This window comes from Podarcis vaucheri (genome assembly GCF_965113315.1).
Source record: "Podarcis vaucheri genome assembly, chromosome: 4".
NCBI classification, from domain to species: Eukaryota; Metazoa; Chordata; class Lepidosauria; order Squamata; family Lacertidae; genus Podarcis; species Podarcis vaucheri.
In genome coordinates this window covers 44,150,242-44,165,764 of record NC_138762.1, presented here as the reverse complement: position 1 = coordinate 44,165,764, position 15,523 = coordinate 44,150,242, and the positions used below count along the sequence as shown (strand labels likewise).

The 15,523-nt window shown below is 46.1% G+C and overlaps 1 long non-coding RNA gene across 1 annotated transcript; it reads right to left on the bottom strand.

The window, feature by feature from the left end:
- Positions 1-4,637: 4,637 nt before the first annotated feature.
- Positions 4,638-15,473, bottom strand: LOC309531381. The gene is made up of 3 exons (XR_014219276.1): positions 15,076-15,473; positions 14,502-14,543; positions 4,638-4,874 (listed from the first exon to the last, which is right to left on the bottom strand). It is a non-coding gene; the product is annotated as an uncharacterized lncRNA (long non-coding RNA).
- Between the last annotated feature and the right edge of the window lie 50 nt (positions 15,474-15,523).

Genomic DNA, 15,523 nt, shown 5'->3' with positions numbered 1-15,523 from the left:
GGGAATTTCACATATTATTCTAGAAAACCAGGAGCATTCCAGTCACAAACCACATTATTATTTTTATCATCATCATCATCATCATCATCAATGCTATACTACCCTTCATCCAAGGGTGGTTTATATTATAAAAACATGGAAATGCATATCATAATAACAAGCAAAACAATATCCCACATCACAGTTAAAAACGCCATAGATTGTTTACATAGGCAAAGGCCTGGGAGAAGAGGAATGTTTTAGCCTGGTGCCTAAAACATTAGCATTCCTGTTAGCATTCCTGAGGAGCGTATTCCACAAGCTGGGAGCCACTACAGAAAAGACCCATGCTTGTGTTGCCACCCTCCAGAGCTTTCATGGAGGGGGCACACGAAGAAGGGCCTCAGGTGATGACTGCAGGGTGTGGGTGGGTTCATATGGGGTGAGGTGCTCCTTGAGGTACTGCCAACTTGAGCTGTGTAAGGTTTATAGGTTGAAGACAGGACTTTGAATTGGACCCAGAGGCTAATTTGCAGCCAGTAAAGTCAGGCCAGGATCTGTGTTTTAAATTCAAATCATCTTGCCCCGGTTAGCAAAGGGGCCACTGCATTCTGCACCAGCTGAAGTTTCTGAACCGTTTTCAGAAGGAGCCCCACGTATAATGTGTTGCAGTCATGTAACCTAGAGGCAGTGACGTAGTTAGCTGCTCGGGTGCCCGGTGCAGCGCGCAGCGTCCTGTAGCCGGGGGCAGGGCGAGCCAGCCATGGGGGTCAGGGCAAGCCAAGGCAGAGCGCACTGTGTGGAGCCTCTCCGCAGCCTCCCCCTCAGCTGTAGGGCAGCTGAGGCAGTGGGCAGACGCAAACCCCATGCTGCTCGAAAAAGCAGCGCAGAGCTTGCAGGCGGGCAGTCTCCCGCCTCCCCCTCAGGAGAGACGCATGGCTCAGGCACGTTGCAGGCCTCGCATGGCTCAGGCACACATGGTGCCCAATGCCCCCTGCCTCACCTAGCTACCAGTGGCATAGGAAGGGTGTGTGTGGTGGGTGCAGGAATTACTTCCCCCCCCAAAAAAAAAAAAGTGTCGTGAGCCCAATTTTTATTTATTTATTTTAAAAACACATATTTTTGCCATTTTGTCACCCCCTCAGAGATGTCACCCGGGGCAGACTGCACCCACCACACACCCCTTCCTACGCCTCTGCCCAGAGGCTACCAGAACACAGACCACAGAAGTTAGGCTATCCCTGTCCAGAAAGGGGCAGAGCTGAGCCACCAGCCAAAGCTGTTCGTTCTATGTGAAGTGGGCCACGATATAGTGTAACAGATTTTCTGCCAAACGTAACACTCGGGGGGAGGGATGGATATGAGCAATCTGTTTGTGCTACAAACCTTTACTCCGGAAATATCACAAGATACTTGCAGAAGTAAAGTAAGGTCAAGACCAGGTCTATCTACCTGGTTTACCTACCCAATGGCAAACAGAATGTTGCATTGTATTCCACCAACATTTCTCCTCCTACCAAATCCATTCTAAAGAAATTCTATAACCGGGCTCAAACCGCAAGGATGAGTTGCTGATAATAGAATCCTAGTTCTATATAGGCAACTTGCAACATTCATGCATTTAGCTTGCGCATTTAATGTGCTTGGCAAAAAACAACAACATTTTTTTAAAGGCAGCAAAAAGGGGATGAGTGTCTGGGGGAGGGAAATTTTGGAAATCCCACCTGCAATTGCATCCAATATGCTTTGACTATATGCAGTTTTGGCTTTATGTGTTATCCCCAGAATGTAACCACCGCAGAAATTCAGTGTTGCCTGAATTACCATAAAAGAAGAAGAAGAAGAAGAAGAAGAGTTTGGATTTGATATCCCGCCTTTCACTCCCTTTAAGGAGTCTCAAAACGGCTCACATTCTCCTTTCCCTTCCTCCCCCACAACAAACACTCTGTGAGGTGAGTGAGGCTGAGAGACTTCAAAGAAATGTGACTAGCCCAAGGTCACCCAGCAGCTGCATGTGGAGGAGCGGAGACGCGAACCCGGTTCCCCAGATTACGAGACTACTGCTCTTAACCACTACACCACACTGGCTCTCAACAAAAACAACTATTGGCGTCTTTGAGTGCAGCATGGATTGTCACTGCAGCACCAGCTATTGGCTGGCACCTGTGATGCACAGTTAATTATGGATCCATAATTATATAAAATGATTCTTGTTTATAAATGTGTGTCATGTGTGTCATCCGTATACATGTACACACTGACCACCTTTCAATACTTGCTTGAGTCAATGATCATTGAAACGGAACTCTATGCATTTACTTCTAAAACCAAGTTAATATGTAAGATGCACAAACATTAGTCATTCAGTGCCGTGCACAAGATTTTTATCAATCAGATAAAACAACCATGGGGATAAGTGAGGAAACTGGATGGGAAGCAGGGAAGTGTTTGTTCTGCCATGGAAAATTTAAGACTAAGCTGTGTTTTTTTAATCAGTATATAAAGTGAGCCAGGCTGCATGCTTCACTACCTTTGAGACATTTTAGCCCCAAAGGTAAATTGCTGAGAAAGTTTATTAGCAGCTAAAAAGAGAGCTGCAGAATGAAAGTGCTATTTCAAACTATTGCATTGATTGCTGCAGTAATAGTGTAATATACTAGCGCATAGCTACAATAAATTAGAAAGACTGTGTCTGCAATAATAATTTGGATTTACTTCCCTGAAATGACCCCAGCAAAACTCTTTTTCTTTGTTTTGTGTTAAAGGATGGTGGACGGTCTTGGGTTGAAGAAAATTGTTTCAAACTGTTTTTTGACATTCTGTTTTAAATGTTGTAACTTGCCCTGGGACCTTGGGATGAAGGGCTGTCAAATAAGAATGATGATGGCACGTGATGAAATATGCAGGCAACAGGAAGTGGCAGGGCACCTCCAGAAAAAGCACTTTTCTTTTCACATGGTCATATAGAACATTCTTTACCTATTTAGATCGGCATTCAGCTAATGCCAACTGCAAAATAAATTTTAAAAACTCAGGCAATCAAGATCATGGCACATTAATCAACAGAACCAAGGCCATATAACTTCAAAGTAATGAGGTGGCCTGAGGATGTCAGATGCTCTGTTTTCCAGGACAAGATCTCTGTGTGGCATGAATACACAGTATATATATCTCCTTAGTGATTTGGCAACTCTTAATGGGTTCATTTGAATGTCACTGTTTGCTACATCATTGTTGGTTATTTAAAAGAAGATCTCAAATAAATATCTCCATAATTTTAATGTATATTAGAGAATGTGATGGCTTTCCTGCACTGCTAAACGAATGAGGTCTCTAGTCCTTATTATCACTGAATGTCATGTCACATTTAAAGATGGAAGGAAGCCATAAGCCTGTCTCTCCAAATGTCAAAAGTCTCTCAGTTGCCCAAATGGCGACTTTCCCCTGCCCTGCTTCCTTCATTAAAAGATGACCCAAGTATGTTCTCTCCATCTGTTTCAACCTCCAAGCCAACAAGACAGCTATTACTTGCCTAAAAATACCCACCAGTTAAAATAATAAAGCTTATGCATTGCATTTCATATTTAAGGGAATTTGATATAGAAATAACTAATCAGAAATACAGTATGGACATGGCCAGGGGATAGAAATGGAAACATTATTAAGAAGCTCATTCAAGTTCTATGTGTAAATGAGTAACCATTATTGATCAAGCACTATTGAACTAGCAAAATGAATTTCAATAGGGACACATGTAAGGTTGTACATGTAGTCAGGGACAACCGGCTGCACCAATATAAGGTGGAGGACACCTAGCTTGCCGGTAATACATGTGAAAATGATTTAGGGGACTTAGTAGACCACATGAATCAACAGTGTGATGCAGCAGCAAAAAAAAAAAAAGCTATTCTGCCTCGGTGAGACAACACCTGGAATACTGTGGTCAGTTCTGGGCGGCACTGTTTAAGAAGGATGTTGACAAACTGGAGTGTGTGCAAAGAAGGGTGACCAAGATTATCCAAGGTCTGGAAACCAAGCCTTTTGAGGAACAGTTGAGGGAGTTGGATATGTTTAACCTGGGAAAGAGGGGACTGAAAGAAGATATGATAGCCATCTTCAGATATCTAAAGGGCAGCATAGCCATAGTCAGGGATGGTGAGAATTGTAGTTCAAAACATCTGGAAAGCACCCCTGTTCTGGACCATCTTTCCAAATCCCTTGCACCCTTCCCATTGGAAAGCCAAGTTGCGTTCAAAATGCTGAAATAACAGTAAAACTAAGAATAGGGCAGATGATGCCTCAACCCCTTGTTCATTTAGTTACTGTTTTAAAATTCTATTTTAAAATCACTTTTGAGATGGGATGACTATGATACTTTGAAAATGACTAACCATTTAAAAATGCATTTTGAGACTTGTGTTTTGTTTTATTTTGAGCTCATTTCTTGAATTGAATTTGCCTTTTTAGCTAACTGATATGTTCAGCTCTTTTTTTCTGGATAGTCACTGTCAAGTTAGAAGCCACCAGCATATATGTAAAGCTAGCATGTGCGCACACACACACACACACACACACACACACACCATCCAGTTTTGTTTTGTTTTGTTTTGTTTTGTTTTGTTTTGTTTTTGTTCCAGTGTGGCTCACCGTACACTAAAGTTGGAATTTGCTTATTAAGGCTGCATTCCTAAACATACTTATCTGGGAGCAACTCCCATTGAATTCAATGGAACTGATGTAGAGATGCATGGCAGTGTGTTAATTGTCCAGTCTTCTACTTTGGAGATCATTTTCCAAAATTTTGCAGAGACTACATGAAATTTTATCCACCTGAATAGTTTTGTTTCATCTGAAAACTCATGGGGTTCTTGGGAAGGGATGGATTTCCCTGAACTCTGGAAGAGAACAGGATAAAAATGTAATCAATAAATGTAATAATAGCAACCTAGCTCTTTAAGTTGTATAAGAGCTTCTAGACATTGGGGATAATTTTGTTCACTCTGCATTTTTAAACATTTTAATTCATGCATCCCAGACGAAGTCTGTGTATACACTCCTGTTTTTTCTGCATGTTGCACTCCCCCACTACTGGTTTGTAAAGTCGTGTAAACATGACAGTTAACCACAATCCATATATATCCTTTATCCTGTCTTTTTAAAAAAATGAAATACTACATGCTGCTGCATTTTCTCCCAAACCAGTTTTGATATGAATTGAAAAAAGAACAACCTAGCTGCATGTAAGCCAGTAATGTCTACAGCCTAATTCAAAAATCTTTTTTATACTTTGCAAATCTAATCTTTTTATGTTTTGTACATCTCTGAATTTTATGGTAGTTCTTGGCTCACTAAATGTACCAAGTTGTATAAAATAGTATAAAGTATGTATTTTAGGATAAAATCTATTCAGAAATGTGTGTGTTGATATAAGATGCATATTTAAGTACTATTTAAAAAAACAGTATTAATTTTTTTTTAATTGCAGATTGATGCAAAAATAAAATGGAATGAACAGATGCAAAAATTACACAAACTGGCAATAGATTGATCTGTCCATGTTTAACAGGAATGTTTACAGAAAGAAAACCCAGGAACTAAATTTCATATACATATTAAAGGGAAGCCAGCTAGTAAATTTCAGCATTATTCAGAAGAGTTTGCAGAAGTTCATGACAGATGGAAAGTTTCAAAATAGGCATGTGCTATTTTGAACAAATACTTTAAAGAAGTGGTCTCTGGTTGACAGAGAAATACTAAAGATCTCAACAACAAAACCTATCTGCAGTTACATTGCTATGGAGAATCTTGCTTGTTATAATAAGGTTCTTCAACATCATACAGGCACTTAATTCTCTAGCAGAAGTTGGAATCCTTTTTATTTTCACTACATAGGGTTATTGGCTCGTGTCACAGGAGTCCCTGCTGTTTGCTATTGCAAAGCCAAAATAGAAGGAACCAGGCAGAGACACAGAGATATAGATGGGAAATTATTTGTGCTGAGCCACTGACATACTGAGGCATTGAGAACAAGTTCCAGTACTGCTTCCTATCAAAGGAGGATGGAGCCAATACTGTAGTAATTTGTCGTTACAGAGTGAAACGTTGTCTCCAGTTATTATGGGTTGGAACTAAGACTCCAGCCTTAAGCTTCTTGTGCTTTTTTTACATTTTCTTATGTTGTGTGTCAGCCTGTTCAGCAATAAATAGTGTCTTGTTTGGGGCATACAAAGTGAGTAACCTTGCTTTATACTAAAGAGAAGAACAAGGTAACAGTGGCAACAAGAATGATATCTGCATACCAGGCATACCACAAGTACCACAGCAGTCACCAAAGAGGAAGGAGATTACCCCAGAAGCAGAGCGCATGAGAGTCACTGACAATTCTCAACTTGGACATTTGGGGCCATTCACAAAAACTGTTGATCAGGAGGTCAAGAGACCCCGGTAATGGACAGAAACCCCAGAGGCTAGAGAGACTTCTGTGGGTTTTTTTCTGGGGGGATGCAGGGGTACGCATACCCCTAAACATTTTGTGAAACTAAGTTTGGCCTCATTGGGGGACAGCATTTCAATATGAATAGGAAAATGAGAGTAACCCCTACACACTTTTTAAAGAAAAAATGCACTGCCTACACCTGAGGAGAAATGTTATTCATTATTTGTCCTTTGAAGGACTTCATGTGAGTTGTGATTTAGGTGGGGACAGAATGTAGTAATTAGGAATTATAGAGTTAAATAGTGGGAGGAATTCAATGCCACACGTGATCATTCCATTAGACCAATCATTTCAACTTGCCAAATGGAACAATACCCCCATCTCCTCCCCAGTGCACATTTTGGGGGGTTCTTCTGACCCCAGAGCCAATTTTGGGGGGAGGCAGGGAGTGTATGGAGGAACAATGGGGAAGCCTTCTTGTGCAAGCAAAAGTCCTTGTGTAGAGGATTGGCTGACAGGACTCAATAGGTGAATACCGCCCTATGCCCTCAACTATTATTGGTTGGAGCTAAGTCTCCACCCTAGAAAATGCTATCTAGAGAACTCGAAAACTTGCACAATACTTTGTAATATTTTAGTTGGCCTAACAGGAGCCAGCTATACTGAAACCTTTGTCCTTGATTACTGAACACCTTTACAAACACATTCACATTTCTTGCCATCCTCTAAATAGCAGAGGTTTCCAGTGATTTGATTCCTTTTGAGTGTGTTTTGAGGGATTGAGTGTGTTCAATGAGTTCCAGAAAGAATAGAATCAAGGTTGATATGTTGCATACGTTGTTACACAAAAACATTTCTAGCCGACAATTAGAATATATTTAGTTATACCTTGGCCCATTCTAAAGGCTTGAAGCAGGTAAAATACATTAAACAAGTGTTAACACCACAAGCTATATCCCAGCTCCCTAAAACCACCCTGACTAGAAAAAACATACAATGTTTTCAGAATACGACCCAGGTTCAGTACTGGATGTGGGAAGCCAAATTTTATAGCTGTCGGAAAACTACCTAGAACTCCTATACATACCCTAGAGTAAAACCAGATTAGCTGACAGTAACATTTGCTTCTGTGATCGGAGAACCAGTGAGCATTGGGACAGGATCTACCCTGACTGTTGTAACGTTATTAGAACAATATTAGATATACCGATCTAAAACATCACAGGACATACTGCTAAAAGTTCCTCCTTAACATTCCTCTGTAACAACACAGCTGCCCTTACTGCTGGTTCCTGGTTACTCTGCAGTGCCCTCTGGTGTTACATTTTAATAACACATTATTAATATTACAAGCAATACATTAAGATATATATTCCTTAACTCTTCCTTAGCGTTCTAGATTCAGGTAGTAGCTGTGTTGGTCTGACACAGTCAAAATAATAAAAAAATTGTCCAGTAGCACCTTAGAGTATCTGAAGAAGTGTGCATGCACCCAAAAGTTTATACCCAGAACAAACTTAGAATCATAGAATCATAGAATCATAGAGTTGGAAGAGACCACAAGGGCCATCGAGTCCAACCCCCTGCCAAGCAGGAAACACCATCAGAGCACTCCTGGCATATGGTTGTCAAGCCTCTGCTTAAAGACCTCCAAAGTAGGAGACTCCACCACACTCCTTGGCAGCAAATTCCACTGTCGAACAGCTCTTACTGTCAGGAAGTTCTTCCTAATGTTTAGGTGGAATCTTCTTTCTTGTAGTTTGGATCCATTGCTCCGTGTCCACTTCTCTTAGTTGGTCTCTAAGGTGCTACTGGACAATTTTTTATTTTCTTCCTTAGCGTTATAAACCATGAGTGTAGACCCACCCTGGGAGTGATATTTGGACTCCCTATATCAGGATAGGGAGATGTTGGCCTGCCAGCTGATGTTGGACTACAATTCCCATTATCCCTAACCATTGTGACAGCCTGATGGGAGTTGGAGTGCATAACATCTGGAGGGCCACCAGCCATGACAGTTATGTTGTATCTCCAGTGTTAGAGGCAGTATACCAGTTGCTGAGAATAACAATTGGAGAGGCTGCTATTGCATTCTATTTCTGCTTTTTTTAACGCCACAGGTTTTCCATCCCTGCCTTAAATCAATAGTCCCAGGTAACAAACAAACAAACAAATGTTCAAGGTGAAGCACTGGCATGATTACATTTTGGGGTTTTAATCTATCCTGTTTCTGTCAGCCATAAGGTATATGTATGTGTCATCTAGCCAAGAACTTGAAAGGATCTGAGATGGGAATTCATTCCAAGATAAGATGTTTCAGCTCTCGAAACCAAGAGGTACCAGGCAATTATTCATCTGGGCAGAACACTTTCAAGTTAAATGAACGAAATTAACCCTGAATACAAAGCCTTGCATGTTAGTTTTGTATATGCAAGACTTACTTTATTAGATGATATTTGGAAGACTGACATCCCAAGGACGGAAGAGTAACTATTGGCAGTGTCAGCTCTTCCCACAAACCTGAGAAAAATAGCTATGGGTATCAGGAACAGTGGTGGCTCATGACTGTACCCAGGTTGGGTAATTGTATACATTCAGTTTTGAATACTTAGTTTTGCTGATTTTAGAGGAGAAGACTTGATTAATATGCATGGGTGATTTGTTTGCTTTGTATTAGAGATCACCAGTCAGTCAAGAACCTTCTGTCTGCTGTTGATTAGAAATCACACAGGAAGTGACATGTCTCAACAGAAAGAAAAAGAGTTTTTGGAAATAGGTTTGGTACTTTTTGATCAACGGGAGGGGATGCTTACTGTTAAGTTGTGGGTTGACATAGCAGACGACACAGCAATTTCTCCAAAGCAGCTCTTTATTTTGTAAGCTGGAACAGAACTAAGCTGAGGAGCTTATATAGAGCTACAGAACAATTGTAACTGTTGCAACGTAGTAAAACTATCCAATCACTGAACGTCACTTTTCGCTCCTTCATTTGCATAACTATCTACAGTATCCCCCTGCTGGCCCAGGGTGAGAACTTCAGTACATAACACCCCTCCCCACCAAGATAAGGCGTTAGTTACAAACGTAATGGTTTCCTTATATACAGCACTACACGTAATGGTTCAATTAGGCACAAGAGCATATCGGTTACATTTCCCATACTTAGACCAACAGTGATACATGTCCAACAACATAGTCCTTTAAATAAGTTGGGTGCTTGGAAACTGCCAGACCGCCGGGGACTGGTAGCCAAGTCCGGGGGGCCACACAATTCTTGCTGAGCCTGTGGTGCGACCCTAGGTGGCGTTGAAACCAAATTCCCTGGATCTGCTGTTGTGGGTGGAGCCTCCGCAAGTGGAGTGGTCTGAGCCTGTGGTAAGTCTGGCAGACCCTCTGAAGCGGCTTGGTTCGGCTCCACGCTGGCAGTTTGCGAGGGAGGTGTAGGTGGAGCCTCGCCATCTGTAAGTGTCTCTTCTGGAGCCACGAGCACAGTTGGGGGCACCACGGTAGTGTCCAAGTCCCCAACCCTGCACCTAAGCTGGTCTATGTGCCGGCGCCACAAGCGTCCATCTTCGAGAGCCACCTGGTACGAACGAGGTCCAGTGACTCCCACTACTGTGGCTGGCACCCAAGGAATGTCCCCCACATAGTTCCGGGCAAAGACCTGATTTCCTGGAACAAATGACCGTGGTGCGTTGTCACAGCCTGGGGGTTCGGCCACGGCAAAGTCCAGGTGCAGCCGGTCGAGCGGTGACCTGAGGCGGCGGCCCATAAGCAGTTCAGCAGGACTCCGCCCTGTGGCCGCATGAGGGGTGATGTGTTGCACGAACAAGTATTCAGCGACCCACTCGTGCCAGTCTCCCCGGTCCAGGCGCGCCAGTGCCTCTTTTGCCGAGCGCACCATTCTCTCCGCTTGCCCGTTGCTGGATGGATGAAAGGGTGCCATTAGGGCATGGCGGATGCCCAGTCCCAAAAGATACCGCTCAAAAGTGCCTGACGTGAACTGCGGTCCGTTGTCAGAGACAAGGACATCAGGACACCCATGCGTTGCAAACAGGCCTCGCAGCACCTGGATGACGGCCTCGGTAGTGGTGGGGGGCATCAGGGCCACCTCCAGCCATTTGGAATAGGCGTCCACCACTACCGTAAAGGTGCGGCCATGAAAGGGGCCGGCCAGATCGATGTGCACCCTCGACCAGGGTGTCTTTGGTGTCTCCCAGGTGTGTCCCTTAGCTGCCGGTGGTGCAGGCCTCGATTCTTGGCACGCTTGACAGGCGGACACCCAGGCAGTGATGGCATCGTCCATGTTAGGCCACCAGACGTAACACCGAGCCAACGCCTTCATTTTGACAATTCCTGGGTGGCCAACGTGCAGAGCCTCCAGGACGCGTTGACGGAGTCTTTGGGGAATCACGACGCGGTCTCCCCACAGCAGACAGCCGCGATGAGCCAAGAGTTCATGTTGTCTGGTTGCGAAGGGCTGGAACTCCGATGCAAAAGGCCCTTGTGGCCACCCCCTCCACACCCAGTTGAGCACACGGCTGATGGTGCGATCCTGGGCAGATGCGGAGGCCACAGTGGCAGCCAATACAGGCACTGCCAGAAGATCCTCAATCAGGAGGAGCGATGAAGCTGGAGCCGGGTCTTCCACAAACGCTGGAAGAGGGCAACGGCTGAGGGCATCGGCATGGCCCATCGATTTCCCCGGGCGATGGACGAGCCAGTAGTGGTAGGCAGCCAGGAAAACAGTCCAACGCAGCATGCGTGGCGAGAGGACCGGTGGAGTTGGACGATCACCGGCGAGGAGGCCCAGGAGCGGCTTGTGGTCAGTGATGAGGTCAAAAGTCCTGCCATAGAGGTATTCATGGAACCTTTTCACTCCAGCCACAAGTGCCAGTGCCTCTTTGTCGAGCTCGCTGTAATTCCGTTCCGTCGGAGATAGCATCCTGGAAAAGTAGGCGAGCGGTGCTTCTCTTCCGTCTGGAAAATGGTGACTAAGGACAGCGCCGATGCCAAAAGGTGAGGCGTCGCAGGCAAGGACCAGTGGCCTGGATTCACTGTACTGTACCAGCACACTGTCCGATGAAAGGAGAGCCTTGACCACGTTGAAGGCCACAGTCTCCCGATGACCCCAGGACCAAGGTGTCTTTGTGCTGAGGAGTCAGTGAAGAGGCTCAGCCACCATGGCTTTGTGGGGCAGGAACATGTTATAAAAGTTCAGCAGCCCCAGGAACGCCTGCAACTCCATCTTGTTCTTTGGGATGGGGGCCTGCTGGATATCACGGATCTTGGATGTGGTTGGTTGAAGGCCAGAGGCATCGATAAGATAGCCCAGGAACTCTACCTGTGGAACGGCGATCTGGCACTTCTCCCTCTTTACCTTGAGCCCGGCCTCCTGGAACCTGGTCAGCACGGCACGGAGGCGCTTGAAATGCTGCTGGTGTGAGTCTGCGGACACCAAGACATCATCAAAATATGGTACCACGCCTGGAAGCCCTTGCAGGAGACGCTCCATAAGGCTTTGGAAGATGCCAGGAGCCACACTCACCCCGAACTGCAACTGGCGGCAACGGAATGCCCCTCGGTGGGTGACGATCGTCTGGGCTTCAGCAGTGGCATCATCGATGGGCAGTTGTTGATAGGCTTGGGCAAGGTCCAGCTTAGCGAAGACCTTACCCTCACCCAGGGAATGCAGCAGGTGTTGGACAACAGGAACCGGATAAGCATGCTGCTGAAGTGCCTTGTTGATCATGCACTTGTAGTCAGCGCAGATTCTCACCGACCCGTCTGGCTTGACAGGCGTGACGATGGGGGTTTCCCACTTGGCGTGGTCAACCGGCTCCAAAACTCCTTGGGCGATCAGCTTGTCTAGTTGTTCATCCACCTTAGCCTTGAGAGCAAAGGGAACCCGGCGTAGCTTTAGCTTGATGGGGGCAACTTGTGGATCAAGGCTAAAGGATATGGGCGTACCTGTATATTGCCCCAAAGTGCCGTCAAAAACCTCGGCAAAGTCTTTGACCAGACCCTCAGTCTCTGCGTTAGAGATGCAGTTGATGCCGGTGACTTCCAGGCCAAGGGCATCAAACCAGTCTAGCCCTAGGAGGCTTGGCCGCTGACCTTCGACCACCACCAGCCGGAGCGGGCCCGAAAAATCCTTGAAGATGATCCAGAACCGGCCAACGCCTACCACGGGAATGTCGTTTCCCTGGTAGTCTCTCAGGTGTACGCGGTGAGAGTCGAGTTGCCTTTTGGACACTCTGGGTACCACTCTTTTGATGGTGCTCCAAGACACAATGAACAGGGCAGACCTGGTGTCGATCTCCATGTCACATGGAGCTCCTTCAGTGAGCACCGTGACATTCAGCTTGCGTTGCGTAGGCGAGTCGGTTTGGCCAATTGTAGTTCCAGACGGGCAGCGGCAGTTGGTGAGAGCGAAACAGCTTTCCTTAGCAGACTGGAGTGAAGACTTGGACTTGCGAGTCGGTGAAGGGGGGGTATCAGACAGAGCCGATCGGCAGACCTTAGCGATGTGGCCCCTTCTGGAACACGTCCGACAGATGGCGTCTCTGAATTGACACTTGGCACGGGAATGGTTGCCTCCGCAGCCGGCACATTCCGGTTGGCCCTTGGACTTCTGTTGGAACTTCCTGCGCTCCCGCTTTGACTGGTGCACGTCATCGTCTTCACTGGAGGATGCCTCATCACTGCTGGCCTCTTCGTGATGCACTGGAACTGGCTTCCTAGCAAGACGCGGGCTGCTGGACTTGCGGATCTCCTGGGCAGCTTCTGAGGCCACAGCCTCCTCAATGGCTTTCTGTAGCGTGAGGTCTGGCTTGGCGAGGAGACGCAGTTGCAGGTGGATGTCCCGGACCCCGCAGATGATTTGATCCATCAGGGCATCGTCTAAGTCTCGGAACTCACAGTGCATTGCAGCCTGTCGCAGGGCGGTTGTGTAGTTGTTGATTCACCCCCCCCCCTGCCTGGTTCCGGTGGTAGAACGCATGGCAGCAATCTTGGACGGCTTTGGCGCATAGTGGTTGCGGAGCTTCTCTTGGATCGTGTCCCATGGCGTTGCCGGGACTGCTTCAGGTGCAACCAATGCTCGAGCCGTCTCAAACACCTCAGGCCCACAGAGGCTGAGGAATAGGCCCCGCTTCCGTTCCTGTGATACTGCTGTCAGCTCGTTGGCTTGGAGGTAGCAGTCGAACCGAGCGAGGTAGGAGTCCCATGATTCAGATGCTGGCGCAAACGGCGGTAGAGGCACAAGTGAAGCCATGATTCCGATGCTGGCGTGAAGGGCGATGGATCGAACACAGTGCTCTAGCCAGAACAGTCAGCTCTGAATTGGTTCTGTCCAGTGATTTCGCTCAGTGATTTCGCTCTGTGATTCAGCTCAGTTCAGAGGATGGCCGCATCTGGCTGTGCTCTGATGTCAATCGATCCCACCTTCATCGCCAGTGTTAAGTTGTGGGCTGACATAGCAGACGACACAGCAATTTCTCCAAAGCAGCTCTTTATTTTGTAAGCTGGAACACAACTAAGCTGAGGAGCTCAGTCAGCCTGCTTATATAGAGCTACAGAACAATTGTAACTGTTGCAACGTTCTAAAACTATCCAATCACTGAACGTCACTTTTCGATCCTTCATTTGCATACAAAACTATCCAATCACTGAACGTCACTTTTCGATCTTTCATTTGCATAACTATCTACAGTATCCCCCTGCTGGCCCAGGGTGAGAACTTCAGTACATAGAATCATAGAATCATAGAGTTGGAATAGACCACAAGGGCCATCGAGTCCAACCCCCTGCCAAGCAAGAAACACCATCAGAGCACTCCTGACATATGGTTGTCAAGCCTCTGCTTAAAGACCTCCAAAGAAGAAGACTCCACCACACGCCTTGGCAGCAAATTCCACTGTCGAACAGCTCTTACTGTCAGGAAGTTCTTCCTAATGTTTAGGTGGAATCTTCTTTCTTGTAGTTTGGATCCATTGCTCCGTGTCCGCTTCTCTGGAACAGCAGAAAACAACCTTTCTCCCTCCTCTATATAACATCCTTTTATATATTTGAACATAACACTTACCTCTTTCCCTGATTGTCACTTCTCCACTTCAAGAAGCAGCAACTATGGTGCTGAAGAAGCAAAAGCAAGGCCTTAAGGACATAACAAGAGTCTGCGGGATCGGGCCAAGGCCCCATCTAGTCTAGCATCTTATTCTCACAATGGCCAACTAGATCTGACAAGATGAAGGCACCGTGGGTGAGCAGTTCCCATGTCCAAGAAACTGGTCAGCTGCTGGCTCTTGAGGGAGTTTCAATCTGCCTGAAAGAGTAGAGTCACAGTCTGGGGCTGCTTCTGGATCCAGGTCTGTCACTGGCAGCTCAGGTAGCCGCAGTTGCCAGAAGTGCCTTTTACCAACTGCTATTATTATTATTATTATTAATTACATTTATATATTGCCCTTCATCTGAGAATCTCAGGGCCCTTTACAATATAAAAACACAAAAAATACATTACAAAATGCTTCTGGCCACCCCAATCTCTGCTGAGATTCCAGGGGTCTTCTTGGTGCTTAACCAGGATTTGTGTTCCTTTTGAACAAAGCACAGAAGAGACTAGCGTCTATAAGAAATATGGTGTGTCTTACACATACAACCTGGGCTATGATGGAGGAAGGGCAGAACATTACACCCCAACAGGGTCTCTCGTTGCTCCCCCCACAACTTTGGTCCAAAGCAGCAGGCAGTCATGCCCCCGGTCTCTTGGCGCAGCCTCTCCTCGCCAGCATGCATGGAGTTCTGCCTGCTTCCACCTTCTCCTCCCCAGCAACACTTGCAGAAAACAACTGCTCAGTTTAAAAGGGGCACATTTCTTCCTGCGGTGACATCACACCCACCGTTACCCTGGCAAACTCCTCCTCCCAGTTTACATCATCAAACAATGAAATCCTAAGCCTGGCATTTGTCTCTGCTCACTATCCCCTCATCAGAGGAGGGGGTCAAACTCCTATGCTGCCTACAGGATGTGTCAATGGCCCATTACTTTCCGTTCTACTACATGATGAGAGCCAGTGTGGTGTAGTGGTTAAGAGCGGTAGTCACGTA